Source organism: Podarcis cretensis, assembly GCF_951804945.1.
Source record: "Podarcis cretensis genome assembly, chromosome: 6".
Taxonomy (NCBI): domain Eukaryota; kingdom Metazoa; phylum Chordata; class Lepidosauria; order Squamata; family Lacertidae; genus Podarcis; species Podarcis cretensis.
Window position 1 is genome coordinate 29,987,017 of NC_137175.1, and position 27,944 is coordinate 30,014,960.

The window sequence follows — 27,944 nt, forward strand, 5'->3', positions numbered from 1 at the left end:
AGAAGTTCATTAAGTTGTAGTTGCAAGCCCTGAACAGGGCAGGGTGAATGAATCACTGCTCTTTTTCTCTTAGAGCCATTTCCCCTTATTGCTTTTGGGGGTCAGGTAAAGCCAGAGGAGCCTTGAAACCCTCACAGCATGGGAGGATTCCTTGATTCTTCCTCAACACTAGTTTTATACCTATGATCGTGTGCAGCATCTTCTACCCAGGTCTCCTGCTACCCTCCTGAGTCAGAACTCTTTGTTTCCAGGCAGAGTCAAGAGTAGTCTGCGGCATGTGATTCAGATCCACTGCTGAAGCTGAGCAGTTCTGGCCCTTTGAGTTTCCTGGGTAATAGGTGACCTCCTGGGAGCCAGATGTAAGCTGCTCTGAACTCCTCAGAAGAAGAATAAGGGATACATTTAATAAGGACAGGGCTCGAGTCAGTCTGGTATCTTAAGACTTCTGACTAAGAAGTATAAGAGGGTGATTGCACTGAAGGGTGCTGTATATGATCAGATTCTACACTCAGCCTGATTCCAGGGCAACATAAAAAAGTCAGCCTTCTATGACTTGTAGCTTTTAGCTTTTGGAATGCAAACTGGACTCACCAAATGGGATAAATTATACAATCAACGTGCCTTCAATCCAACCCAATACACTCAAGGGATGCAGGGCATTAAAAGAATGTGGTTTAGCCCAGGCAGCCCAGTTGAGTGTGTCCAAAAGTGTCTGTGTCCAAATGCCAGAATTCGACTCCTGATGCAGTAAAGCAAACTGTTTAATTCTAGTTGTCCTTGTTTCTTTATCTGGTCAACAAAGCAGATTTTGTGCCTGCTGCGCTCCAGACTTTGGATGCTATGCTGTGCCCCCAAAGCAATGAACTGCATATTAACACCAAAGAAATGTATATTAAACTCAATACAATAAATTCAATAAATCAAAATAATATAAAACATCAGTCACCAAATACCCACCAATCACACTGGATATACATTTGTGACTTGTGTTCATGCTTACATCACAGACACAGCACCAAAGCCAGATTTGGTGTTTTATTGTGCTTTTAATATTCTGTTGGGAGCAGCCCAGATCGGCTGGGGAAACCCAGCCAGATGGACAGGGTATAAATAATAAGTTGTTGTTGTTGTTGCTGTTATTTTATATTATCACATGTCCCCTCCCTTGGTTGCTCCAATCTCTCTCAATCACCCACAGGGAATGCTCATCACCCCCACCCCAAAAGATAATCAAAAAGGGCTATATTCCCTTTACCGTCCACCCTTCAAAGCTGCCCCCACTGGGGGCTGTCCACTGGCAGCAGCCCAGCATCAACTGCAGATCCATATAAATAAGTTTTTCCCCTTCTGGAAACCAACAGCTGGTTTTGGGTGCAGCTAGTGAGGCAAACCGTTTGACTATTCCAAGTGCTGTTCCCCAGATGCTGCAGAAAAGGGCTGGGAAAGCTAAGATGGCACTACCAACTAGCTGGCAACAGTCCTGCTACTGCTCCCTGCCTCCTCTTGCTAACTCCTGCTCAGAGGCAGTATCAGCGGAGTTGGACAGCTGCCCAGGTCCCAGCACTCTGCCAGGATCCACCATTGCTGATGCATAGAGCACCCAGCTTCCCAATCCTCTGGCTAGGGGCTTAGCTTTGGGAACCTGTAAGAGCTCTGTTGTTGTTGTTGCTGTTGCTGCTGCTGCTGCTGCTGTTACTACTACAATTTATATACTACCCTATACTCACAGGTCTCAGGACGGTTCACAAGATATACCTTTCTGTATACAGTTTCACATATTAATGTGAACAGGTTATCACAGCAAGTAACATTCAAGGTTGTGTAAGTCATTCTGGGAGAAGATCTTTGAATTGCAGCTTCATTTCTTGTCCTTACCTCTTACACTTCCTTTTCTTCATGCAAGTACTGAGAAGTAAATCAAAACACAACATTTCTAAAAGTGGTTTTTTTTAAGCCAAAAACTATTTGTGACTTCAGTCTCTCCTTCCTTTGTCTATATTCTTCTGCCACATAACAGAGGCATGATGGCCACACAATCCTTTCTCCTTCCTTCCTTCCTTTTTAATGAATTTTTTATTTTCTTCTCTATAGGTACAGAAAGAATAACAATGAAGAAAACAATGTCAAAGCCAAGGAATTCATTCCCAAACATTACACAGCAGCAAATCTGCCACGAAAATAAAAATAAAACAAACTCAAAGGGAAAATTTTATTTTTTCCCCGCAACTCAAGTACACATTACAGTTATTTGTACTTCCTGAACAGCAAAATCACACCAGGGAGTGACTAAAAATGATTGCCCAACAGAAGTGGTTTTTCTAATAAAAAGTGAACAGAAAAATGTCACGGGACACAGCGAAGAAGAAGATGACCTTGCCTTATGGCATAAGGGGGTGATTTACAAAGCCATCATTTAGGACTGATTCCCATTTCCCAGTGTTTGGCTGGGATCTCCCAGAAGACGCACACACTTTCAATCAACTGCAGGTGCTATTGCTAAGTCTGCACAACAAATCTATACCCAGTGGTGTACGTAGGTGTCTGTATTGCAAACAAACAGGACCCCACACTTGTCAACCAATCCTAAATCATCTTCTTGTCATTATTAAAAGTTTATTGAACTTTTACATTGGGGTACAATACTGGAATATGCTGTAGCATCTTAGAGAAAGTACAATACTGGAATACACTGTAGCAGCTTAGAGAAAGCACTGGGAAACTCAATACACACACATTCTACTTCCCTTTCCCCAAAAAAGATAGAGATAGGGAAATAAGCACATAAACACAGATAGTGTATGAGGAAGGTGGTCCTATCAATGAATATCTATAAAGGCAACAGTTCAAATTGATAGGTGCCTATCTTTCCATGAATTCTGATTTTTCTGTTATCTACATGAAACTGACCAACTATAAATCACCTATGTAATGGAGGATTACCCAGAGATACCACAATCTCCCTATCTGTGCATCCATATCATGTATTGACCATACATACTACAGCAGCCCACTCCAACCTTGTAGATTCCAGCTAATCGGTTTGGACTCTAACTCCCATCTGCCCAGTCAATCAAGCAGGTTTAACTGAGATTCTCTCACTTCCCTAACATTGCAGGGAGTCAAGCTAGATGACTCTTGGGGTCCCTTCCCACTTTACAATTCTACGAGAGGAGGGGACTAGAGCTCTCTGGAACATTACTAGTACCTTTAACCAAACCTTGAGTCTCAGGATTCCTTGAAGGAAGCCATGCCAGTTAAACATAGCATAGGTCTGGCCTTCTGGATAGCATTCGCCGAGCCTTTGGTTTGGAGGGAGCAATATATGTAGATCTACAGGAAAATGGTGAAGTTTAAGGAAGGATGGTGTGATATAAGCACTCACAGGTGGTGTGCAAAGCAAAGCCTGAGCCATACTTCTTTTTGTGCCACGTCTCTAGGCACAGGTCTGTGCTTTAGGGCTCTGTGTTCAAGCACTTTCTTCCCCCTGGCGCTTTCTCCACCCTCTACAACTGAATTGGAGCAAAAGGTGATCCATGGAAAACTTGAATTGATGGGACTTGAGTTCCAATTCAGCATTAAAGAGAAGGTTTTCCTGGGGAAAGCAGTTGGGGGGGGGGAAGAGTTCGGACATGGAGCTTTAGAAAGGACCTGGATAGTTCAGTAGGTTAGGGCAGGGGTCAGCAAACTTTTTCAGCAGGGGGCCGGTTCACTGTCCCTCAGACCTTGTGGGGGGCCGGACTATATATTTTTTTGGGGGGGGGATTAATGAATTCCTATGCCCCACAAATAACCCAGAGATGCATTTTAAACAAAAGCACACATTCTACTCATATAAAAACACGGTGATTCCCAGACTGTCTGCAGGCTGGATTTAGAAGGCAATTGGGCCAGATCCGGCCCCGGGCCTTAGTTTGTGTTATGTACTGAAGTTCTCACCCTGGGCCAGCAGGGGGATACTGTAGATAGTTATGCAAATAAGGGATCGAAAGTGACATTCAGTGATTGGATAGTTTTAGAAAGTTGTTACAATTATGTGTACTGGAGCTCTATATAAGCAGGCTGACTGAACCCTTCAGCTCAGTTCTGTTCTGTTCAAACGTTTGAAGAATCGCTGTGTCGTCTGATATGTTCACCCACAACTTAACAGTTTGCCTACCCATGAGTTAGAGCATGGTGCTGATAATGCCAAGGTTGTCAGTTTGATCCCCGTAAGGGACAGCTGCATATTCCTGCATTGCAGAGGGTTGAGCTAGATGGGTCCCTTCTAACTCTAGAAATCTATGACCTGCACCTAGAAAGCATGGGGCGAGGGGAAGCTAAGTGTGGCTGGGTCTTAACACTTTCCATCTGCACCACTTGTAAGGGGTGTTTTAGTGCTTGTGTTCATTGCAAATTGAGAATAACCCTCCCTGCCCATACTTTAATTTTTGTTTCTTAATGAGCTTTCATACAAACAAGCAAATCAACAACACAAGGCGGCTCGGTGCTGAAAAGAGCAACATCCATTAACCGTGGGAAGGATTTGAGATGAGCACCACTTTCTCGGGGGAAGAAGGGCGAGAGCTTATGCAAACATTTGTCAGTGACCCTTTAGCCCCCTCATTAGGTGCACAGCTGCAGCCAGATTTACGCACTTTAATTAAAACTGACTTTACGAACTTGCTTGCTCAACCAGAAGAACATTAGACGGAAAAACTGTGGGGGAAGGGGTTAGAACGGTGACATTTTTTCTAATGAGTAAGCAGTTTCTAATCCTGCCTCCCCTTTCCTCCCAGGTAAATGGAAGTAACTTCCTCTAACCATGTGTGTGGCAATTAAGATCTCAAGCTGCCAAAGGGAAACAGTTTCCCCTTTCCCACACGCCATCCTGTGTTGTCAAATGGGGCTCGTGAGCATGCTTGGGAAGAAACGTCCAAAGCTGCTGTCCTCTCAGTTTTTGCCCTGGTGAGCAAGGGGGTCAGAGGCAGCGTGCTACAATGGGGTTTGCATGCCAGGCACAGCGGAGCCATGAACAACAAGACACAGCAAGCGGGTGAAAAATGGCAGCAACTTTATTGATTATGCTGGGATTTGGTGTGACCCAGAGCAAGCTTCTGTCCACTAGACTGTCTGCTGATTAGATGCTCTTTGCTGCCTGCCTGTAGGAATTGCAGCGTGGCAGGACATATTTGTACCTCAGTTTGAACTGGACTGGTGGGGCACTTAGCAACTTGGGAGCATGCCATCTGGCCTTCCCCACCTTCACCCCTTATCTAGGGCCAAGGTTTTCCACATCAGCCCATAGATTATCACAATCTATGGATTCTACTCAATGCCCTCCCCTGCCACATTGTGACAACTGAGAGCATGACTGTCAGGGAACTGCCATCGGCTCAGAGGTGAGAGGTAGCGGGGCAGTTGTGTTACAGGGAGACTCTGAAAATCTTGCGAAGCAGTCCCTCTTCTGGCGAGGAGGAAAGCCCCACCTCCAGTGGAGAAGAGGTGCAAGGACTAGAGGATGTTAGAAAGAGCCTTAACACCGCGCCTGAGTAAGCCGGAGAGGAGAGAAGCACGTCCCTGCCAACGCCCATCATGCGCAGTAGTTTGAGGTGCAGGGAGGGGCGGAAAAGGCAGGGGGTGACAAGACTTTTATGTTGGGGGAGGTACAAAAACAGACCACTCCCGGATTCTGCTAGCGATTGAGCCAGACACGAACCTATGACGCTTTTCTCTCTAAATAGTTTGCACCAAAATAAAGCCTGTAAAAGACAGGTCGGAGTCCTGCCTGGTTACTCTCGAGCAACCACAACAGCACCTGACAATGACAGATTGGGAAGCAATAGCTTGATGTAAGGATGGCAACCTCCCCCTGCAAGAAAACCCAGGCCAATTTGATGGTGGGTAAAATTCCTTTTCTGGCCGTGAGGAACAGTGAACAGCACTAGTCCTCTGCAAAATGCTATTAACTGTGGGAATGTGGGTGGGTCATTTTGCAGCAGTGCGGGGCAGAAGGGGGCTGCTGGAGTTGGGTGCAGCCCTTGCTCCCCAGAGCCTGCCAGATTTGCTGACTGGCTCCCCTGGAGATACTGACAGCGACGTCTTCTGGCTCCCTGCCCCCAGCACACCAAATGCACAACGTCCTCCGCCGCAGAGGTGCGGCAAAGTTGTACGACTATTAGAACAACAGACACCCACACAACCTCTTCCTAATGAAAGACATATTGCGGCGGAGCTTTGAATTTTTGCAGAAACGCTAGTAGCCAATCTACAAGGGAACGGTGAGAAAATAAGAAACACCTCGGGTAATTTATTGAAGTTGGAATATTTTCATCCCCAAAAAGCACCATGATAATAAAGTGTAAAATAAAAGCGGCAGCAACAACAATAGAAAGAGCAATGTGCAGAATAATGGCATCTTCGCGATTTAACAAATCACTGTCGAGAGGAGGAGGGAAAGAAAAGGAAGGAAAAGATAAATTGTTTGGCTCCTCATTTTTGTCTGCATTGGAAATGAATATTATTACTTGCAGTTCAAATGGATAGGACATGGCCTTCCTCTGAGCTCTCTTTTATTAAGAGTATATTAGCTTATATTATACCATAAAAGAGTAAGATATAAAAATTGCCAGCTTCTTGCCAGTATAATGAAAACCCTAATTATCCATGACCCTGCAGGACTTTCTACTTTGCTCAACACACACACACATGTATGCGTGTGTCTCTCTGTGTGTATATGAATGATACACACTTTTCTAGTCTTCATAAAGCCTTGGAGAGAAAATTAATAAAACAGTTGTCTGTTATCTCAATCACTAGCTATTGCGGTTTCAGATGGAGAGGAAAAGAAGTTCTCAGTGTTAGCACTTCAATAAAGATGAGAGCAAGTTAATAATTTCATGCATGTCAGTCATGAAGTGGTGACTTGCATGTGTGAAAGAAGAGCGCAGCTGCAGAAAGTGTCACCAGAGATGGGAACTGAGCTTAGTTCTCATTCAAAATACAGTAGTACCTCGGGTTACATACGCTTCAGGTTACAGACTCCACTAACCCAGAAATAGTACCTCGGGTTAAGAACTTTGCTTCAGGATGAGAACAGAAATCATGCTCCGGCGGTGCGGCGGCAGCAAGACGCCCCATTAGCTAAAGTGGTGCTTCAGGTTAAGAACAGTTTCAGGTTAAGAACAGACCTCCGGAATGAATTAAGTACTTAACCCAAGGTACCACTGTATTAAAAAACTCCTTGCCCACCACTAAAGTATGTCTGGGGCCTGGTAGAGGGTGTTAAGTGGTGGCATTGCCACCACAGCCAAAGCAGCAGCAGCAGGAGCAGCAGCAGCAGCAGCAGCAGCAGAGAAACATATAGGGGCCACCACAAGCAGGGCTGGGCTTGAGTGTATGTTTGGAGGATGGCACCAGCCCTGGCCATAGCAGCTGCACTTCAAGATCAGTGTGCTTTAGCACCCTCTGTTATGGTTTGAAGGGCTGCTATATTTGGAGGCACTTCTGATCATTTTGTTGAATGGGACCCTGAAAGTCATATTCTGACATAATAATAATAATAATAATAATAATATATTATTTATACCCCACCCATCTGGTTGGGTTTCCCCAGCCACTCTGGGTGGCTTCCAACAAAATATTAAAATACAATGGTATCAAAAGCTTCCCTATACAGGGCTGCCTTCAGATGTCTTCTAAGAGTCTGGTAGTTGTTCTTCTCTTTGACATCTGGTGGGAGGGCGTTCCACAGGGCGGGTGCCACTACTGAGAAGGCCCTCTGCCTGGTTCCCTGTAACTTGGCTTCTCGCAGCAAGGGAACTGCCAGAAGGCCCTCGGCACTGGACCTCAGTGTCCGGGGAGAACGATGGGGATGGAGATGCTCCTTCAGGTATACTGGACCCAAGTCCTATCCAGACAGGACCACGAACAGGTCCTCACTCTTGTCACCACCTGCCTAACTTCATAAGGCAGAGAAAGTCACAGGGGGCTTCCAAAGATTAAGGTGGCATGATTTGGGAAGTTTAGTGAGAGGATCCAGTCCTTCTTCATTGTCAATTTGTTCTGGGTAGGAACGGCTGCAGTGCCTTTACTGAAGATCTGGTTCCCCTTTTCTTGTTGCCTTTTGAGCCCCATGGTGGCTCAATCACCAAGAGTGAAACAATGAACCCACCCTTTCCTCTTATTCTTTTGGAAAGTTGACTGCCAAAGACATTTGCTGCTCTTGAGAACACTATTATGCACACTTATGTCCCAGTGAAATCAATAATGTTTATGAATACTTAATTGCATAATAGTCTGTGGATTTCTTTTCTTTCTTTCTTTCTTTCTTTCTTTCTTTCTTTCTTTCTTTCTTTTTTAAAGAATGAGACATTAATGGTTTATTTTTTAAGAAAATGCAAAGCACACAAGGCTGCTCTGAATTCTTGTACAAAGCAGATGCCTAGAACTCAGAATCTAATTTTCTCTCTGGATTCACATAACATCCTTGATCTTCCAGCAGCTTCAAAATAACATGTAGCAAGCATATAGCTAAGTCCTTTCAAATAGCCACAAAGTGCATAAAACTGCTCAAGGGGAAAGAGTATTCCTTCTGTATCCAGTGTATGAAGTCAGCTTGCTCTGGAAGAGTGAGCAAATAGACCTGTTACACCTGAAATTGGGCTTGACGGAGGAGGCAGGGTGTTGCATATTAAATGAGACCTGGAATCGCTCTGCTCAGCAGCACCTAAGCGTATAAGACTTTATTCTACGCTTCTGATGATTTTATAATTACTTGAGATATCTTTAGAACCGGCAAACCTTTTTCAAATGCACTTAGTACTTGGCTTCGGAAAACTGAGAATTTCTCAGTATTAGAGGATTTGGAGTTTCAATTTCTAGAAACCGAGTAAAGAACTTATAGTGTACTCTTCCTTGCAAGCTTTGGAAAGCAGGAGTATATGGTACCTGAATTACCTAGGTTTCATTTTGCAGTAACCATTAGGCTAAAACCTTCACAGATGGTGGATTTGGAGGGAGGATTTGAAAGAAGAGAGGGCAGGATCACATCCAGGAAGAAATTTGAAAACATAAGGGGTGTCAAATGGACCAAGTGAATTAGGAGAACTGGAAAACTTAGACTGCCTGAAAGTGGTGTATTTGGAGATGACCATCCAATCTGTTGTCCAAGTGCTAACTCTTGATGATGCACAATTTCACGGCCTCTCCTTTTCTCCCTTATCTAGAAACCGGATAGTCCTTCAAATAGAGAACTGTCTTCCTAAAGTAGGCCACATGGCCATATTAATAGCCTCTTTTTCTTTAAAACCACCATTATGGAATGTCCTAGGGAACAGGTGGACTCTGAAGAAGGTAACTTTCAGAACAGGCCTCTGTGTGTGTGTGTGTGTGTGTGTGTGTGTGTGTCTATGTGTGTGTGTGACACCATTTATAGAGATGAAAGAAAATTCACTTTCCACCACCATTTGTTCCCTATTTTTACATACGAGTTGTTAAAATTAAAACACCCATTTTGCTGTCTGTGGCTTATTCCACACAAAGCCTTGCTTTGTCAGGGAAGTGTCTGCCCAAATGGTTCTGGTGATGCTAACCTTTTGTGTAGCTGCCCAACAGGGCTGCCTTTCTTAGAAACAGCCTCCAAGCACTTCAGGTAAACTCAAACACAAACTGCATACTCCTTGGCTTTCACATTGGCCCACAATACCTTTCTCCTCCCACTCACCTCTAAAGGAAATTCCCTTTTCAAATACTTCTCCTTGACCCAGGAACTAACTTACGTATGTACACGCCTTCCCCTTATTGACACAACCTAACTTATAAACCACTTTGGCAAACATTCAATTTGAAAAGCATCCTATTTTTTAAATAAAAAAACCAATAATAAATTGTCTCAGCTCTAGTGCTAAACCAGTCCCAATGGGCACAAGCTACCCCTGGCAGGGGCAGGCACTGGTGGCAGGACACAGTGAGAGCAGCTTATCCAAACCACTCCAAAGCCAGGAGTTGCCCTCCCTTTATGAATAAAGGCAAGGCATACATAAAAAAAATACAATATTTTAAAAAATAGGAGCCATTAAAAGTGTTGTGAAAAAAACAGGTGCCCCCCACACACTTATGTGTGTTCTACTCACATGCAACTGTATATATGCACAGCACCAGGAAATAATTAAACAATTCAGTTCAAACCTGGGAGAGAGTTGGAGAGTGATCAGACCCTTTGCTGGACTCCAAAAGCATGTGAATGAGGGTGGAGGAAGCCCTGAAGAGACTGGAGGCACAGCAGGGCTTTGTTTAGGCCGCTAAGCCTCCCCACCTAACAGCTGACATGTGGGATACCACAGCAGCCATTTCCCCATGCATCCTCCAGCCCCCTGCTGGTCCCAGAGCTTCAATTCTTATTGTGGATACAGTATTTTTGGGATGGATTGAAGAGAGAGTGGCAGGGAGGGTGTTTAAAGGGTGTTTAGCGGGTGCTCCCCACTTTATGTAATTTTATTTATGCGCACAAGCTCTCAGAAAGTAGCCTCTGTGTAAGTGGGGAGTTGCCTGCACTACAGCTTTTTCAAAACAGAAGCCATTTAAAAATTGTTACGTGCCCATTTGGGAGCTAATCAAAACACATGTGCATGCTGGTTCTGCACACATATTTGGCTTTTTAGCTATAACTGTTTCATTTAGCATTTCCTTCAGTTTGGGAAACACTTCTTGCTCCAGCTGGTTATGAATTATTCCTTCTTGCTTATTAGACTCACAAGTGTGCTTGTTTCTATTTATACCATTGTTTTGTATTAATATTTAAGGATACAGTGTGTAACACCTGAATATGCTTCTCTGCTATCTGTTGTTTTATTAGGAGAAATTCACACTAGAATGCTGCTGAATTTTCATTAGGATTTCTTTTTAATGCAAATTTGCTGTAGAAATGCGGCGAACTGGATTAAAGCTTAGAAAAATTAGAACCCGAGAGAAACAAAATTGACAGATCTTTCTATCCCTACTGGAGAGGCCAAGGGTTGAACCTGGTACACATTGCTTTCAAAGCAGTTACTCTGCCACTGAGCTACAGCCCACAACTACTCAAAAATGCAAGGGGAACCGCCATAGATACAAAAGGCTCTCTGCTATAGGCAGTCATCTTTCACCAGTCTGAAGGTGTCTGGAATGGTGATGGAGTGGGACAGAGCTGGCACATTCATTCCCATTGTCCTTTCTCACATGCTTAAAGGTAAAGGGACCCCTGACCATTAGGTCCAGTCGTGACCGACTCTGGGGTTCCGGAGCTCATCTCGCTTTATTGGCCGAGGGAGCCGGCGTACAGCTTCCGGGTCATGTGGCCAGCATGACTAGGCCGCTTCTGGAGAACCAGAGCAGTGCACAGAAACGCCGTTTACCTTCCCTCCGGAGCGGTACCTATTTATCTACTTGCACTTTGACGTGCTTTCGAACTGCTAGGTTGGCAGAAGCAACGGGAGCTCACCCCATTGCAGGGATTCGAAACACTGACCTTCTGATCGGCAAGTCCTAGGCTCTATGGTTTAACCCACAGGGCCACCCGCGTCCCTTCTCACATGCTTACTTTAACCTAATTGTACTGCTTTGAAGATGGCTTGTGTTCATTATCCATTTCCAATTCTAGGAAATGCTCGTCTCATATATTTTGCATCAGGGGACGGTGTATGTTTATGCATGTGTGTGTGAGAGAGAGAATTCAGGAGAAAAAGACTATGTGTGTGGTCAAGACCTACTTTCTAAATATGCATTTATGATATATTTTGCAATCACGTGCTTTATCAGAGCTTGAGGCTCTGCAGTAAAAATAGAACAACACCCAGAATACAATTTAAACCAATTAAGAGGGGATTCAATTAAAGTGACATGCACAAATATTTTAGCCAGCTCAGTCTAAAGGAAGCGCATACCACCGACATTACATTACTCACCCTGCCTTCATTTGTTTGGTTCCCACATCAACCCCACCAATTACCTGGAAGGAAAAAGGAGAAAGAATGACGCTAAAGCCAATAAGATAATTCTCATTTACATAATAATTTCCCAGTACTGTGCTTAATAGTCTGATTGTAACGTCAAAAGTATATATCATCCATTCTTGAAGAAGCTTCAGTGCACTAATTGAAACTAAATTACACCAGATCTCATATTTTCGTCTTGTGTTGGTTGGGAGATATTTTGTGAGCTCTAGTTCTATGTATTGTTACTAAAACTGACAAATATACATGTCCCTTTCTCTCCAAAAGAGTCCTAGATATGACTCCTCTCAGCCTTGGAAGCATTCCTCTACATTAAAACGTTACATTTCATGCACAAAGAAATGTAATCCTTTTGAATTTGAGATGCAGGGGGAAATACCTATTGGAAGATCTTTTCAGGCTAAGAGTAACTGTTTTCTTCTTAAATTTCCTTACACATAGAGAATACAGCTCAATTAATCTGTCAAGATGACATTTTCATTTTAAAACACAAGCCACTGACAAGAGGTTCATGGCAGATTGGCAGCCCGCAATAGCAAATCTTTTCAGTACACTTCCAAAGCTCCCAGTTCTACAGTATAAGACAAGGTATTCTTCCAGAAAACTGCTTTGGCCAATATGTATTCTAGCTGACCTGGCTGGCAGAACCATATGATCTGAAGAGGTTAACTTATCCTCTAGAGTTCCTCCACTATTACCAACTGGTAATAGGTCCAGGGAGGTTCTCTTGAGGAAAGGGTGCATCATCATTATCTCTTACAAGGGTTGATGGTACCCCCTCCTCCTGCAATGAGGCATTCACCACTTCTTGGAGCCACTCAGACAATCCTCTTATGAGCCGTAATGGGCAAGAGTCAAGAGGATAAGTGATTGACCTTTCAAGCAGCTTTTCCACATTAGCAGGCCAAAACCACTGACAGTCATCAAAGACAACAGGTAAAGACAGTGCTCTGAACACCTCCTCCACACTGATCCCTACCAGTGGCATCTAACGCCGTGCAAATCTGAACAATTTTATCCATGAAGTGGCTTGCAATATTGTCACAACAGGCTACGGATGTTACCAAATAAATGCTCCTTCCAGTCAGATGTCACCTATCACCACCTAGAATAGCTCTGATGGAGGGCTACTCAATGCTGGTGATGGAATCACGTAATCCACCACACCTGGCGGCAGCAGTCGTTAAAGGTTCTCAGGAGAAATGGCGGGTCAGATGGGGTGGGCTGGGGTGGGAGAGGTTATATGCTCCAGCATTTGCTGCCTGAATGACTGGCCTTGCTATATGGAAACTGCACCTCTTCTTGCTTTGTTGACTGAAGAGGACTCTGAGGAGTATAAATACACAAGTAGTGAGTATGCCTCACGCTAAGGTACTTCTCAGGCCTAGTCCTGCAGTGTGTGTGTAAGTAATATCTGTTGGGATGTGTGCAGAGTGCCAATATCTGTTGGGGTGTGTGCAGAGTGCCCATTCAACATGCCAGTCATGGCCGACTCTGGGGTTGCGGTGCTCATCTCGCTTTATTGGCCGAGGGAGCCGGTGTACAGCTTCCGGGTCATGTGGCCAGCATGACTAAGCCACTTCTGGCGAACCAGAGCAGCGCACGGAAATGCCGTTTACCTTCCCGCCGGAGCGGTACCTATTGATCTACTTGCACTTTGACGTGCTTTCGAACAGCTAGGTTGGCAGAAGCAGGGACCAAGCAACGGGAGTTCACCCCATCATGGGGATTCGAACCGCTGACCTTCTAATCAGCAAGCCCTAGGCTCTGTGGTTTAACCCACAGCGCCACCCGCGTTACATACAGTTGTAATAAACAGTCTTACCAGCAGTGTCCCAACACAGACTAGGCTCTGGCCAAGGGCACGAGCCAAGAGAAAACTTGCTTCAAACACAAGTATATTTATATTTTAGATTGTGCTGACTCACTCTCATATGCAGGTCAGGACAAACACACCCCAAAATTAACCAGCACACCTAACTTAACTCTTTCTTGTCCTTTTTTCTCTGCATGCACAAATCCTTATACATTAACAATATCATGGTAGAATTGTGCAAAGAATACCAGATAATCCTGTATCTTTTAACAAGATTATCTGAGGGAACCTCAGTCAGGTGCTGAATCCAAAGGATGCATTAATGATGGCCACCATTTCTCTGATGAAAACAGGGACATCCCATTCCATAACAATAATGTTACTATCTATAGCCCACACATCTTACTGGGCTGCCCCAGCCACTCTGGACAGCTACCAACATATATAAAAACATAATAAAACAGTAAACAGTAAAAAACAAAACAAAACAAAACCTTCCCTATACAGGACTGCCTTCAGACAGCTTGCGGCTCAGATAACTCTATACCATCCAACATTTATTCAATGAAAATAGGGATGTCCTAAGGAAAAGTGGGACATTCCAGGATCAAATCAGGAAATGGGATGGCTTCTCTAAATAGAGACACTTGGAGGGTCTGCAAGTGCTTAGAGGACTAGAGTGAAGGAGACTGGGGACATCACAAGGGTTTGAATAGGGGCATTTACAAATCTCAACCCTTTTGGGGGGCTGAACAAAGATGCATGTGCATCTCTAGAAGGGAATATAATTTGTATTGGAACTTCAACATAAGACATCTGGATTCAGCTCCGGACCCAAGGTGTTCTTTGAAGATCCTTCCAACCATATGTGAGTGGAGTATCAATTAAAAAGCTCCAAAAGAACATTTAAACAAACCAGCTTCATAACATGGGGTGGATTCTGTTGGAAAGCACACACAATTTGCTCACACCACGTCACTGGGTCATTTAATGTTCTCCCAATTACATGGGACTAGCTAATGAATAAGCAGCTCCCACACAGTACAAAAAGGCACCTGAGTTCCCATCTTCCTCCTCATTATTTCATAATAATCTCTTCAAATTCATCTCTAGGAGATTGCAGAGGCTGCTTTTATGCCTAATCACAAGGCTTTCAATCAATGCTAAGAGGCTTATCCTGATTCTTAAGGGTTGTTCTATGTACTGTCTGCCACCCCACCCCATTGGTAATATTAAGCCAAGAAGGGCAGCATCCAGGCATCCATATTAGAGCTTCCTTTTCATTCTGCACCACAAAACAACTGGTGCACAATTGATCACAATTCACAAAGCTTACCCGGTTAGCCAAAGGTCTTCACCAATCATATAATAGCGTGAAAGGGAAAGGAACACTACTCAAAGTATGATAAAAAATAGCATAATAGCATAATCCATCGCAATATCTAACATCTTTTACAACAGCAACAATAAAGTATAATGCACTTTACAAAAACAAAAGAAACAAAAAACCAGAATCCCACTCTTTACAATTTGGGGGGAGAAAGTATTTTTTATTGAATTTTATCCATATAGCCCCAATAACAAAACAAAACTTCATGAAGGAAACACAAAAGAATCCAACACAACCCAAGGCTGGCATCAGATGCTGCATTCACAAGGATAAATGATAAAGCTACTTATCCAGATATTTGCAATAAGATACAGACAGGTAAATGGAGAGTACCTTCATAAGAAATGAGAGAATGCTAGGTGTGGTACACATTACTAGCATAAACCCATCACTGAAACAATGAATACTAAGAATAAAAGGCTCTATATTACATCAAGTATTCTCCCCTCCCAAATCAGTTAGATGCTCCTTATCCCAAATTTCCTGAGACTTGTGGAAGAGAGAAATGTAAATTTTAATGTATTCAATGAAATCCCACCAAACTGAGACAAAGAGGTTGTCTTTGTTTTAACAACCAATATGCTCAAAAATGGCCTTTTTAGCATGGCTGCTCTATATAATCCAGTGCTTCATTTTAGTTCAAAGCTTCAAGAGATATTTAGGGAGGGGGAAGAGAAGACTGCCAACCATCTCAGAAGTAAAGGTAAAGGTAAAGGTACCCCTGCCCGGACGGGCCAGTCTTGACAGACTCTGGGGTTGTGCGCCCATCTCACTTAAGAGGCCAGGGGCCAGCGCTGTCCGGAGACACTTCCGGGTCACGTGGCCAGCGTGACATCGCTGCTCTGGCGAGCCAGAGCCGCACACGGAAACGCCGTTTACCTTCCCGCTGGGAAGCTGTCCCTATTTATCTACTTGCACCTGGAGGTGCTTTCGAACTGCTAGGTTGGCAGGCGCTGGGACCGAGCAGCGGGAGCGCACCCCGCCGCAGAGTAGAGGATGTGAAAAGGATGTGAAAGCAAAGGCGGGCAGCATTGCCGTTGATCCAGTCAATAAAAATAAACATACCAGCTAGAAATAAATGTTTCCGAAGCGTTTCCTTGCAACAGAAGATAAATTAGAGGGGCCTCTACTGGAAGCTGCACAGGGCCAAAAGGAACAATGGTTTGAGGCAATCTGACCATAAAGATGAGCACACATCCCCAAAGAAATTAATCAGCTGATGGGTTCACCATCACCAAAGGACCCAAGTTGCCTTTTTCAACTATTGGCTTAGCACTCAGAGGTCTCATCTTTTGGACAAATGTCTTCCTTGGGCCTGGGTTGATATACAACTTGTGTAGAATTTTCAATTGCACTTCTCAGACCTTAGTGACCTCTGAGACTTCCTTAATACAGAACATCATTTTGCTCTGCCGACAAAACCTCAGTTTCCTGGCTGCCTCTCATCTCTTCCATCCCTCTTGCCTCATCCGTTGTTTCATTTGGCACTTAGCAAACAAAGGGAAATTGCATCCCTGCTATGCTGGCACTGTCTAAAACTTTTCTTTTTCACTGGGGTGGTGGTGGTGATGAGGGAAGCAAGCAAACGAGCAGTCGGAGCTGCTCCTCCCATTGTAGTCTCACAACAACTCTGAGATAGGCTAAGCTAAGAGACTGTGACTGGCCCAAGGTCCCCCATTGAGTTTCATGGCTGAGCAGGGATTTGAACCCTGTTCTCCCAAGTCCTGGTCCAACACTCTAACCACTACATCATTCTGGATCCCTATTCACCAGCCAGTCCCTAAGTACTACTTCTATCTCCATCCCATCCCTGCTTGGCTTGTCTCATTTAGATTGCAAAACCTTTGGGTCTGCACAGAAACCAGCATTTAATTTCAATTTTTAGAAATTAAGTTATGGCATACTTTATATCTGGCCAGATTATGTGGAAAAGCCAGCCACATCTTTTGCTTAAATTCCTTTGAGAGAAAACAGATGGGAAATATTGAGGAAATTATTCAGATTTGTACTGGCTACCATGTAAGTATTATTTTTTTGTGAGCCTTGAAGCAGTTACCCACCTCCATCAATACCAATTATAGGAGAATGAGAGCAACTGGGAACTCACACAGAGTTTGTTTCCTGTTATTATGGATAATTTTTTGATTATTATTTCTTTCTCCTACTTTCTAAGTCTAATTATATGGGAATGACATGCAAGCTTGCAGTAACACACAAAATCTAGTTAAGTGTGCTATTATGGCATTATTTACCAGCAATTCTGACAAAGGCTCAGATGTTAAAAAATGCTCCCCAGATGAGTTAAGGCAATTAATTCATTTGGATAATGTGTATGTAGTTGATTTTCAAGTCAAATAATGTCCTTAATACAATGCATCACTAGATTATCGCTTTGAGTATCTTGTATTTGTTTTTCTGTTTTTCATTGTAGGCAATGATTCTCCATTCCTCCCCGATAATGATTTGTGAGTGATAGCTTTTAAGCATCTTCCTTTGTTTAAAACATGGTTTGTGTCATTGTTGACTGTGCCTCAATATTTCAATTCTTTTCTGTAGTTTGGCTGCTTTTTTATTATTTTTTAAAAATGCTTCTGCTTAATTTACATCCATTCCCAGATATACGGTATATATTTTTTAAAAAATCTTGAACTTGAATGAGTAATTTGAACAAAAGTGTAATGGGGTAATTCAGATCCCCCCCGAACTTTCTCCACAGGAATGACAATTGTCCCATTATATGAAATTAATGCAATCTCCGTTTTTAATGTAAGGTAAACTTTGGTTTACCTTACAAATCACATCTTCATTTCAACTCAGGCCTGGCACTAGCACATGGCATGGCTTGGAGAGTGCCAGGGCTCCATGTGGCTGATACTGAGCCTCCAGAGACTACTTTACTTTTCTTATTTTCAAATTTTCTTGGGCCTGGTGCTGACAGAAGCATCAGGCCTGGGCAGCTGAATTTACTATATGCAATGCATACACCATAGTAACTTCACTGTGGGGCAATTAACATAGAACCAACAGGTCTAACTGCTCTCCTGTCAGTGCAGCAGCAAGGCCACCATGCTGCTGAAGCCTGAGCTCTTTCATGGCGGTGGCAGGTAGAAACTGGGCAGAAACGCTGATCCTGGAGCTCCTAGTCCTTGCAGGCAGACTTGATGGTGCCATGTCAATTTTCCCATAACACAGCACCCACGGTATGTCTTAGAGACGCTGAAATTTGTGGGGAAATTAGTAGTGGTTGTGCTGGTGAGTAAATGTTGTAGGCCCAGAAATACAGGGTGAGCACTGCTGCCAACTGATAAACCTGCCATTGTCATGGAACCCCACAAGGATGCTCAGCTCTGCGCTTCCTGAAACTTGGAACCACCACTGATTCAACTATTGACCAGAGGCTGTCAGCCAAATTACACATGATATCAAATATATTACTTAAGTTTTTTTGATTCTTAAAAAACAACAACCTGAGAATTGGGGTTGCAGGAAGGAGGTGGCCTATACAAGACATGGTCCAAATTAAAATTCCCTTCCCTTGCCCCAAAAGCTACTGTTAGCCTCAAGAGGAAAGCTTGTCTTGATGCCAAAGCACTTTAAAAAAAGAAAGAAAAGAAATCAAGACCCTTTGCACTCTGCTCCCCCTTTCTTCCTGCCCTCTGCCTACCTCTCAGAAACAACTCGCCTAGATTACATTAGCTTCCATTCATTGGGGTTGGAGGCTAAGACTAAGGCAAAAGGGTTTCATGTGTGTCAGGGGTGGGAACAGTTTTTTTCAGCCCAAGAGCTGCATTCTCTTCTGGGCAAACTTTCAAGGGTCACATACTGGTGGTGGATGGAGCCAGAGGCAAAAATGGGTGGAGCAATGAAGATAAATGTTGCAAAAGAAATTCTTCCACTGCCATGGTAGATTGCTCTGAGAAACATTCTCAAACTTAGAGAAAAAGGCAGCTTTGCATTTGAATATTACTTCCACTGGCAGTTGTTTTCTGTTTTTGCACATCTCATCCATCTTATTTTTTTTTAACAAGGCCATGCTCCTTTTACTACACAAGGGAATGAAATATGAGTTGCTCCCTCATTTTGTGTGAAAGCTAATAGAGAGATGAGCCAAGGTCACAATAAAAAACAGAATGCAGAATTCTATCAATACTTTACAGTTAAATGTTAAACTAAGTAAGCCATAATGCTATGTACCTCTTTCTCCATCACCACCACCCAATGATATATTTTTTTGTTCTTGCTATGCCAGCTTTCAATAGTACACAAGTAGCTTAGCCTCACCATGGCCATGTTAATTATTCATGTCTCTAGACAATATTCTTCCCATTAGCCAGAGGGCCACATAACTATATCCACCTGGGCTTCTGCTGGGTTGCATCTACAAACAGGCTTTCAAGACTTTGACCTTGAAAAATAGCCAGGACTTGGACAGATGAGGGAGGATGCCTTCTGATGAAGGCACTGGACTCAAGTCCTCATGGCAAGCCTGAACCTGACAGCTGGGAGCCACTGGAATCCAGAGCCCCTGGAATCTCATAAATAGCATCTCCTGAGCTGGACTCATTATGGGAATTAGGGTCCTCTTGGCCAGCAACTTCCTGCACTCTCCAGCATATCAGATATGGGTCTCCAGTCCTACTTGGAGATGCTGGGGGTTGAATCTGCAATCATTTGTATGCAAAGCAGTGTTCTACCTCTGAGCTACAACCCTTTCCCCCAACTATAGTTTGAAGCTGAACAGCCAAGCAAGTTAGGAAGCATGTTAGTTACCCCTGCATTCCTTGACGTAAACAAAACCTAATAATAATGCAACTCAGTAGGGTGGGGGGCTTTCTTGTATTTTGCACTGCCTGCCTGTTGGATAGAAGTGTAGGTATGTGCTTGGCGCAGTGAATTCCTGGCTATCTAGACACAAGTTTCTTTCCTTGAGGCCAAGGTGGCTAACCTGGAAAAGCTGATAGGTTGGTGGACAAAGCCTTCAGGGATGTTAGAGCTGCGTCCCACTCCCAGGTTCATAGCTCCCCCACTGTCATAGAGAATGAGGATCTTGGGGAAAGAAGGCATCACTTTGAGGAAGAGGGAAATGGTCCTTTAGAAGGACCTATTCCTTGGGAGATGATAACACCCCTCCCATGTTGTGTATACTTCTCTGGGGTGTGTGAAAATACTGGTAGTGGGTTATTTGATCATTAGGAACATAGGGAGTTGGGTGTGTGATGGGTGTACAGACCACAGGGTGATTTGCCAGTCTTGTACAAAGACTGCAGATGTTGCCCATCACCTAGACAGCCTGGTAGATGGTGCCAGGGAGGAGTTGGTGGTTGTGGTCCTTGCTGGTGCCAAGGACATGGGGAAATATAGTTGTGAGGTTCTAGAAGTGAAATTTAGGTTGTAGGGTAGGATGCTGAAAGCCAGGTGGCTCCAAGTTAGTCACTGGTTCCATGTACAGAGCCAACTGGTACAGATCCCAAACATTTCCTAGATCTTGTACCAAGTTGTAGCCTACAAAGAAGCACTTCCCCATGGTATAAAATTTTTTTTTGCCATGTTTCATAAGTTGGATCCTCCTAACAGAGGGTCCATGTTGTGCTTGGCCCCTGAAACTCTTCCCCAACCGGCATGTGGGCAGGGCTTGCCTCGCTCCAAGCCGATGGTGCCACAGTTATGCCACTGGCCTTTAGCCAACCAGCATTGTGGCAAAGGTTGGGGGTTGGCAGCGCGGCATAAGGACCTCCTTTTGCTTCGCGCTGCCGAACACTCACCCACCCATTAATTAGGTGGTGTTTGGCCTTGCTTTGGACTTTGGTTGGTCGCCTGTTTTGGAACGGGGGCCGGGTAGGAATTTTCCCCAATGTGGCAGATTGGCTGTGGCCATTTGGTTTTTGCCTACCTCTTAGCAATTGTCACAACTTTGTAAGGTTTGGCGGTTAGGCATTGGTTTAGGGGAATGTGGGGAGGGGAGGTGCAGCCATCACCTGCCCCTCCAATGAATAGGGTATTCTGTTAAAGGAATCTGGGGGTCTGGATCTCGTCCGTAGCCCAGAGAGGGGCTAGGGCCATGCCAGGACCCCCAGGAACCCCAGGAGTGAGCATCAGTCAATATACACTGACGGAGATCCCCCTGCTGGTTGTTTACCCTTACAGGCTTCCTGCAGGGTGGGGCAGGAGCCAGTTATAGTTTTGATATCATTACCTAAGTCAATACCAGTCACATTTGTGTATTCAATAAAGTTGTGGCCAAAATTAGCTCATTAACATTTAAACTAAATTCTGTCTCCACTGTGTCTTTATTTCCATGAGGGATGGGTTTTGGGGCTCAGAGCACAAAACATTGTTTTCTCTCACACCTAGGAAATGCTTTCTTGGTTTAATGAAAGATACCTACTTCATGCTGGGCTTTCCCAAGCCATATTGTCAGTCTGAAATTATAGCTTCATTTAGCTCTCACAAAGAGCAGAGTGCTTCACTGAGGGTATGTATGGTCAAGTCCTTCCCTAGTGAACAGTTGCTCAATCAGGAAGCAGCAAGAAGTGCAATTTTGTGCCCACTAAAGTGGATGGGAATAATAAAAAAACCATGGACCTCAATGGTGCCACAATAGCATCTGAAAACATCTTCAATAAATTCCTCTAGCTTAGGTTTAAATACTTAAACTGAGAAGTATGGGAAATGCTTGAAGCAATGATGTCTGAGTGAGTGCCTGAGGGTTTGCTTTGTTTATACATGAGTAATTTAATTATTCATATTTCTCATATAAAAGCAGTTGGAATGCAAACTCTGACTCCATCTTTTCTTATAACATGAATAGCATAAGGAAGAGGTCAGTCAGATTTACTAATCTTTCTTTGTAAGACTAGGTGAACGTTGATTAAGAAGGATATGCTTTTGAGAAGTGATTCTTTCTTATACTGAACAACATGTTGTGGGGATGAGGAAGAAACAAAACAATTCTTTCATGAATAGAACTAGGTATAAAGAGAAATGATCAATCAGTTTCTTTTTAATTTACTCAGTGGAAGAATTGTTGACAAACAGTTGCCCAATTCCAGACAATGGAAACTTGGCAGACAACACTGTTTGTGAGGTAACTCAGCAATAACCTTTCCAGTTTATGCCCTAGTATCTTCCTAAATATGTTCTTTAGCCCATCAGTAATAATGCTGTACTTCAGCTTTTTAGGGTTTCATCCACATGCTTGCTAATGACACATCATTAGTTTTGGGCCAATTCTAAGGCTAATTCATAAATATTATTATTAAATTGTATCTTGACCATTCAACATAAAACATTTCCAAGCTCGCTTACAACAAGATTGTAAAACAGAGTAAAAGAAACAGCAATCAAAAGAGAAATAAATCATCAGCATTAAAGCAATTTCCTCAGAGCTTGAATACCTAGTATTTGCGGCTGCAATCCTATTATTCCTAGGACAGCTTGTTTCCCACCTCTTACCTCCATTGTGAAGTGGAACAGGCCACATGTTGGGACCACCATGCAGTGAGTTCCTGCACCCCTGCTGGCAACTTTAATTGCTGTGGGATAAGTTACATAGCTTCGTTAGAAGATCAGTAATTTCATACGTGTGTTCTTTAAAAACTCTCAGGCGGTTATCATATTGGCCCAGGGATTAATAAATAAATAAATTCATTTATCAATAAGGCCTAGAATGTCGTCTCTTGCCACCATCATTTGCCTTGGCTCTATAGTTTTCAGGCACAATTATTTTCTCTGTGTCTTCTGCTGTGAAAACTGTAAGAAAAACACTGGGGCCTAATTTGATTAGTAGATTCAGGTAGGTAGCTATGTTGGTCTGACACAGTTGAAATAAAAAATAAATAAAAATAGTCCAGTAGCACCTTATAGACTAAGTAAGTTTGTTCTGGTATAAGCTTTCGTGTGCATGCACACTTCTTTTATTATTATCATTATTTTGATTAGTAGAATGTCTGCCATCTGGTGGGCAGGGCGTTTGTGTTGTGCTCTGGAATTGGCCCCTCCCTTCGGGAGTTCAGTTACCGTATTTTTTGCTCTATAAGACTCACTTTTTCACTCCTAAAAAGTAAGGGGAAATGTATGTGTGTCTTACGGAGCGAATGCAGGCTGCACAGCTATCCCAGAAGCCAGAACAGCAAGAGGGACTGCTGCTTTCACTGTGTAGCGATCCCTCTCGCTGTTCTGGCTTCTGAGATTCTGAATATTTTTTTTCTTGTTTTCTTCTTCCAAAAACTAGGTGCGTCTTGTGGTCTGGTGCGTCTTATAGAGTGAAAAACACGGTAAGTTCAGTTAGAGAGGCCAACTGTCATTCTTGCCTCATGATGTTGTTTTAGTTTCTCTCAGACAGTATGTTACTGTGCTAAAGTTTTCTTTATTTTTAAAGCTTTGTTTGACATCTGCGTGAGCAGCTTAATTTGCTGAAAGAAAATAAACTCTGCTGAGAATGGTAGAATATCCTTAAGTGGGTGAGTGAGGGGATGTTCCCCATCTGACAAGAGGACTGATTTTTTTTATCACCCCATCCTCCATAACAAAAACAACCACGAAGAATACATTCAGCTTCTCTAAACCTCCTTTTCCTTCTTTAGCACATCTTCCTTGCTTGCAGTCCAAAGGTCCTGCTGCATCCCTAACCAGCTTCTTGCTTCTAAGGCATTAAAATATTTACATCTTCCATTCCCTTGAAGCAAAAGCAGGTATAGGCCCAAGAACTGCAGCTGACAAAATTGGACTGGATGGACCACTGGCTTATTCTCTTTTGGGAGATCTTTCAAAATAACTTCTGCACTCTTAAATCTCTCTATAGCATATGGTGAGTTTTGCGCAGTCAGATGGGCCTAGAACTCTGAAACATTTTCAATTAGCTTCCCGGCAAATCTGTGAATTTCTCACAAAACTCTGTGCTAGAAACCCATCAAAGGTGCAACTGAAATAGTTTGCGAACTTTAGCAAAGGCTTTAGTGAACATGGTCAAAGTGTATAATGAAACCCCAAATGAGTCAAGTTTCACATGGTTGCAAATCTTTCTCCCAGCTATGATCAAAGGTATATTCAGCAAGGATGAGCCTTTGATAGTGCAAGACAGCACATCCCCTGAAATGTTCAAAGTAGTGCCCTGGGATTTTGCTGAGCAATTCCTGTTGGGAGTGATGCAGCTAAACTTAGCAATGCTTAGTTTGGGGAGAGGGGAGGATGACAGGAATATGTCATATTTGCAGACCATTCTGCATTTCTCCAGGGGCAGCTTTTTAATTCCAAAGCCTTCACATCAAAGTTCAAAAAGCAGTCTGAACCTAAATGCATTATGGAAGGGAATAGCTGCCTGTCATGTACCAATTTCATCCCCCCCCCCCCGCCCTTTTCGTAGCTTCAGTCAACAAGCTGTAATAAGAAGTGTAACCAGAATTATTGCTCTGCTCCTTCAAAATGCAACTTTTTTTACTTTAGGAAATGCAAAACGTCAGTATATTCAGGGGAAGAAAACATGTTACCACTCAGAAATCGGTTAGTGACCCGCATTCCAGCAATCAGGCTCCAGTGAAGTTGTAACATAACGGAGTCGAGCTTCTACCATCATCTGATCACAGAGAATGTATGCCTGCTTGTAGCCTAGGCTAGACAGTAGGGCTGCTGCATTCTGTCTTGCCTGTCTTTATTTCTGTGACTGAAAGCAGACTTGCATATTGATGTGTTTTCAACTATAACAGAATGTCCTTCTGCTCACTCTGTAATGCCTGACTAGGTAATTGAACATATGGAGACTACATGCAGATCACTGAGACAGGTGCTATCTGTCACCTCCTCCAGACAAGTTCAATGGTTTCGGCCTATGCATTATTGGTATATATAAGCATGTAATTTCATTTCAGATCATTTCTTGGTCCAGATATACAGTACCACAGCCTTGGACCATGAACTCTGGGATTCCAGAGCACTACACTGTCTACAATAGGCCCTATTGAATAGAGCCATCTGAATCCAAGAACTAGAAGTGACTTCATGGTCCACATCAACTTCACTGCATATATTCACTGATGGTTTGCCACTCAAAGAAACACAGACTGAAGAAAGTTGTAAAAAATAACCACCCCAAAACTAACCAAAACAGAAATATACATACAAGATGAATCTTGGGACCCATGCACAGCTCTACCATTTATGTTGTTTAGTCAATGTTCTGTTTCTGCTTACATGGACTCTAGGCAAATAAATGTATTTATCATGTAAAGGTTCCTCAATACCCTTTACGTTCACTGTTACTTAGTCCCTAATGCATGCCCAGGACTCCAAGTACTTAAAGACTGCGCCTTTGTCGACTCTGGTGAAAGACATAATACAACAGTTTTTGGTTTTTTAAAATAATATTTATTAAAGTTTTAAATGTTACAAAAAGAGAAAAAGATAATTCCAAGTTAAACAAAAACATAACAACACATCACAATAAAAAAGAAGGGAATAGAAAAAAAAATGAATAATAAAAAACAGAAAAACAGAAAAATAGAAACAATTAAAAAACACAACGAACCTTCCCATAACTTATCTTTCATTTACTTGTTTCCTTGACCTCCTCGCACCTCCCTTTTTTTGTATTCTAGTTCGGTTAGCTATTTCAGCAAATCCTTTCCATCTTTCCCAATTTTTATCCTATAATTTATCTTAATATAATGTAACTTTTCCTTTCCTCCTTTCATCCATTAACAATCTATTTTTACTTAATCCTTTATAATATTTCCGCTAAAGCCACATAACTTCATTCCAGCCTCCTTCTAACATTCCTTAATTTTACAATGTTTCTGTAAATAAACTTTAAATTTCTTCCAATCTTCTTCCACCGACTCTTCTCCCTGGTCTCGGATTCTGCCAGTCATTTCTGCCAGTTCCATGAAGTCCATCACCTTCATCTGCCATTCTTCCCGGGTGGGTAGATCTTGTGTCTTCCAGTATTTTGCAATAAGTATTCTTGCTGCTGTTGTAGCACACATAAAGAAAGTTCTATCCTTCTTTGACACCAATTGGCCAACCATGCCCAGGAGAAAGGCCTCTGGTTTCTTCAGAAAAGTATATTTAAATACCTTTTTCATTTCATTGTAGATCATTTCCCAGAAAGTCTTAATCCTTGGGCATGTCCACCAAAGGTGAAAGAATGTGCCTTCAGTCTCTTTACATTTCCAACATTTATTATCGGGCAAATGGTAAATTTTTGCAAGCTTGACTGGTGTCATGTACCACCTGTAAATCATTTTCATTATATTCTCTCTTAAGACATTACATGCCATAAATTTCATACCTGTGGTCCATAACTGTTCCCAGTCAGCCATCATAATATTATGTCCAACATCTTGTGCCCATGACATAATACAACAGTTACAGTCACTCACAGATACACATGCATATGTCTTCTTGACTGTTGATCAAGCAGAGAAGGCATTATTGTGCTGAATTTGTATCACCAGGTACATTTCCATAGCAACAGACAGTGATATCACTAACAGGATTATGGTCCCACTCAGGCAGGGAATGTGGCATGCAGAAAACCTGTTATGAGAAACAATGTCAAAAGTGTACATGAATTATCAATAGTAAATCCTTCTGACTAACAGAAGGTTCATTAAGAGGCAAGGATTAAGAGGCAAGCACTCTAAGGTGGCCTTGTAAACCCACAAGGTGTCTCTTTTTTAAGAGATTTGGCTTTTGGCTACTCTTCAAACTTGCAGCCTCAGACTCAAGCCTCTCTGGTGATATTACCAGCATCTCTGGGGTGATTGTACATTTCCTCATTTCTTTCCACTGTTGTCATGGACAAATCTGCTGACCTCTCAGCAAACTGCCTCATTAAGCCTCTCATTAACACAGGTTATCTCCCATTAGTGGCACAGTGTGCTGTTCCCATGGGATGACTTCACAATGACTGAAAAACAACCAATTTCCTCACCTGTCCTAAATTTCTAAATCCTGGAGCTCAAGTGTGCTTGGTAACTGCACAGGCTTAACTGGAGTCTTTTTTTTTCTTTTTCTTTTCAAACTGTGGGGGTTTCAGACCTTGGTGGGAAACTGTGCTGTGTTTAGAGGAAGACATTTTACACAAACTCGTGTCCTGTTCTAGTTGGGTCCCAAGTTGCTGGGGAACTTCCAGACAGCAGATCTACCACAGACAGCAGCAATATCCAAGGTCAGTCTGAATGAAGTCCATTCTCAGGCAAACAGTGGTTCAAGCAAGAAGCAAATTGATGAGCAGTCCAGGTAAGCAGAGATTCAAGGAAGGGCTCAGGCAAATCAAGGGGAAGGCCTGAGTTCTGCTTCTAGGCAACAAAGGTCAGGTGCAAGGCACAATGCTAGTAGAAAAACATTATTCCAGTAGCTCTTCCAGCCTGGCACTGAGGCTTTTGAGCTGCAGCTCAAAAAGGTTCAAGCTGAATTCCACCAGCTGTTGTCAATGAGAGCTCTCCTCATGAGAAGGACCTTACTTGTAAGGAGACATTGACTCCTGAGGAGTCTTTCATTGACTCCTGGAATTTTTTCTTATGGAGTAGGATTCCACTGGCTGTTTAAGGTGTTGTTGCTCATGTAGGCTCAGGTCCCATTCAACCTCAGATTTTACTTCAGAGGCTGAATGCTCCTGCTGTGCTGTGGGAATGCTTCCCAGAAGCCTTGTCTGGGAATCCTGGTTCATCCTCGGCCTTAGGTCCTCAGCTTTGCCAAGCCGGCTGCTCAAAAAACAAACTTATAAACAACAGGCAGTCCAACTTATGTAAGGGAAGGATAAATTGGCAGTTTGGTT

The 27,944-nt window shown here is 43.0% G+C and overlaps 2 long non-coding RNA genes across 7 annotated transcripts in view; one reads left to right on the plus strand and one right to left on the minus strand.

Annotated features, from left to right (window-relative positions):
* Nucleotides 1-1,916: 1,916 nt before the first annotated feature.
* On the minus strand, nucleotides 1,917-26,577 carry LOC307218090. Of its 3 annotated transcripts, none has more exons than XR_013839756.1 (4): nucleotides 24,658-25,006; nucleotides 22,567-22,704; nucleotides 11,919-11,962; nucleotides 1,917-2,085 (listed from the first exon to the last, which is right to left on the minus strand). It is a non-coding gene; the product is annotated as an uncharacterized lncRNA (long non-coding RNA). The 3 variants fall into 3 exon arrangements; XR_013839758.1 differs by lacking the exon at nucleotides 24,658-25,006 and adding an exon at nucleotides 26,545-26,577 and having other exon boundaries at nucleotides 1,935-2,085; XR_013839757.1 differs by lacking the exon at nucleotides 24,658-25,006 and having other exon boundaries at nucleotides 22,567-22,957.
* Nucleotides 23,454-27,944, plus strand: part of LOC307218053 — a 47,074-nt gene continuing 42,583 nt past the window's right edge. For all 4 annotated transcript variants that reach the window (XR_013839709.1, XR_013839710.1, XR_013839711.1 and 1 more), the window contains exons 1-3: nucleotides 23,454-23,631; nucleotides 25,036-25,514; nucleotides 26,537-27,406. This is a non-coding gene — a long non-coding RNA (uncharacterized lncRNA). The remainder of the gene's footprint in view (nucleotides 23,632-25,035; nucleotides 25,515-26,536; nucleotides 27,407-27,944) is intronic.